This window comes from Teleopsis dalmanni, chromosome X (genome assembly GCF_002237135.1).
Source record: "Teleopsis dalmanni isolate 2A chromosome X, ASM223713v2, whole genome shotgun sequence".
Classification (NCBI taxonomy): Eukaryota; Metazoa; Arthropoda; class Insecta; order Diptera; family Diopsidae; genus Teleopsis; species Teleopsis dalmanni.
Window position 1 is genome coordinate 39,246,356 of NC_051848.1, and position 3,340 is coordinate 39,249,695.

Sequence of the window (3,340 nt, forward strand, 5' to 3'; positions counted from 1 at the left end):
GACATTTTGACTGATTTATGTTTTTAAAATGTATTGAGTTGCGATATATAGCTACTTTCTATCTTTAATTATCTATAAGTTCGTTTTATTTAATAATGTTATGGAATTTTTAAGTTTAGTAATGTTTAGCTTTAGTGATTTGTCAATCTAAACGTCGTTTAACAAGATGTTTTTATTAAAAAACTATTTCTGGTATTTTCCTAACAATGCTTTATTTATCCAAAGCAATATTATAAAAGGCTTAGTACATCTGCGTTGGCGAAAGTATGGTTCCATGCTGTAAAGGTTTCATATATTATAATTTTGATTAACTATCTTATATCATTACTGATATACCTCAAGTACAGGTTTCCAATTATTTGCGATGATTGTCACAAGTTGATATTTTGATACCTACTATTAGATTGATTTGTAAATCGGGAGTTGATTGGTTTTCATTATTCAGGCTTCTGCATAACTTATACTTGATTCTAATAGTATTTCCTACTATAATTGGATGTCTAGCATTGATATTCTGTCATTCACTTCGTCACTACAGCTTCAATTTGTACATTGAAGTGCAGAGGTCACCACATACAGGTTGAGGTTGACATTTGCAATGAGACACTTTTGAACTTATCAAAAATCTATTAAAATTTAATTTTGTTCAATTTTTTTGTTTTATATTTAGTTTATAAATATTTCGTTTTATTGTACATAATATATATATATATTATGTATAATGAGTTCTATAATAAATTTTAAAATAGAGAATAAAGAAATACTACTCGTGTATTAATGTGCTCAATTATTAAAGAGTTTCACTTTGATGCAGTTTGAACCAGACATTGAGTAGACATATATTCCTATTGACAATTTTTGGAAGTGACTTTCCAAAAAGAAAGGCAAATGGAAAAGGGAAAATCTATGTAGTGAGTTCTTTGAAGTTAAGACATTTCTTCTTCAAGTGCACGTAATTTATATTTACTTATAGTAACTGTTTTTTTTTTTTTTTTTTGATTTTATTATTTACTCATTTACGTTAAGGAGAATCACAACGAGTAGGTATTTACCTTTGTTGCGGCGCAGCAGGAAAGGGTTTCTATATGCACCCACCTTTATTTCATTATCGAGCTCATTTATCCTAGATAGTTTTCTAAAAACTTTACTTTTCACTGCTTATCTGCTTCAGAATCTGCTGAGTTGAAAATTACACTCGAGCTCGTGTGCTGCAGTGCAACTTTTTAGCATTGCTGCTGTGTCGGCTACTGTTGCAGTATATTATTTCAGATCTATTCTATCTTGCTTGTGTATTGAAATTGCGAGATACTTTTGAAGTTTTGCAGTTGCCACCTCCGCCGCCAATTTCAGTGATTTGCTACGCAAATACAATTTTAATTTTGTACTTTGCTCAATGTTGTCCTGTCCTTAAAGTGCTTTCACTGTTTGATAGTGTATTTGTCAGAATTCCCAGGATTCCTGATGACGTAGTCATTTTTTGTTGTAGGTGCTACGCCTGCTACGAAATCATGTTCCGAAACTCAAATAAAAGTTTTAAGTTAAATCGAAACTGGCAATCCTTCGAACTGCATTCTGTAAATTCAGCTAAATTATTTTTGTAAATTGACGACACCACACAACGACAGAGCAATGCAATTGAGTTGTAGAAAGGATGCATGTGACGTTTTTTGATATCAATTGCAGGGACTTACTTTGGAAAGTACACAAAAGTTTTTTTTGGAGGCAATGCAATCAGACGAAATAACAAAGACTGAGAATGTGAACATTTTTGACGTATTTATGTTGTTTTTATTATTTTTTTTCCTCTTAGTTTGACAAAAAGGGTGTTTGGATGAAACCACAGAATATTAGGGTTTCAAAACCAAATAATATTTTATTGCATAATATCCTATGAATCTGCTCTAAACATTCATTTTTGTCATTCCCAATTATTTTTGTATTGGTCAAGCACGTAGCCAGGGAAGCGGCTTGAAAAGCTGAATCTACCTAAAACAACTATATGTAAGCACATAATTATGTATACATTATGTTGTAACTGACTTTTATTTCCCCGTTAGCTGCTCATCTATAACTAAAATAAACATTTATTTGATGGAACGATGAGCTGTATGAACTATATCGCAATATTGATATAGTTTAGCTCATAAAAACTCAGCGATTTCGTTGGCTTGGTCATGTCGTGCGAATGGAAGAAAGTGCTCCGTCTAGAAAGGTATTTGATTGGGTACTTTGAAGTAGAAAACGCGGGACAGGATGTACGCATCTTCGGTGGTAGGACCGAGTGACCAATGATTTGGGAGCGCTCGGTACTACTAACTGGCGATAGTAAGAAACTAATCGGGCTAGCTGCTGGAGGCTACTTGATGCGGCTAATGACGACTCACGTCTGTGACGACCAACTAAGTAAATAAAATTTATTAGATAATTACAAAGTAACTAAAAGCTTAAACCCAAATTTAGCATAGAGAATTAAAGTAGTTTATCTTTGACGATATTATAATGAAAAATTTCGTTACCTTCTGTAAAAATCGAATATAAATTATAGTGTAGTAGACTGAAGCACCTAATAAGGTTTGGAAGAGATTAAAGTAGAGTTAAGGAGTTAATTTTCCGGCAATGAAGTATTTCTCTTGTTACGCTTTTAGCTTTTCGACCATACAGCTAACATTCACAGATCTATTGTCTATCCTGGTTAAAAATTAAAAATACAGGAAATTAGAAGATTTGAGAGTGTCTGAGAGACTGAAAAACTGACAAAAGAGATTAAGTGTGACTTTATGGAATATTGCAGTTGAACTAGATCAAGTGACAGAATAGTCAAGAAAATATAAAGAGGCAATAAAACTCTGTAAAGTAGGGTCTATAATACTTTGTATTAGCGCAATAGAGCTTAGAGACCTACTATAAGCCCAGAAGAGTGCACAATAGACCAGACGGTTGCAGTGGCATATCAAATCTGTACAACATAAGACCATAGCGGGTTTAGAATTTATTTGTAACTTATATTTTCTTTTATGTAGAGTTTTGATCTTCATTTAAAAGGTCAGCCTATTTCTGTAACCTTTAGCTTGAGTTGGTCTTCACTTCGCATAAATTGTTATTCTAAGTTACTTTGCTGTATTTCTGCATGGGATTAGAGCTCATAGTAGGTTTATTGGGTGATTATACACTTTTTGCAGGTAAAGTTCATATGAACTGATTTATTGTTGTTTAGGAGGTTTGAGTGTGGTAACATAGGAAGGTTTAGGTTCAGGTTCGCAGATATTCATTTCCTAGTTTTATGCGATAGTGTCGTTGGATTAGGTATAACGTTATAAGTACACAGTGTTGGAATGATAGA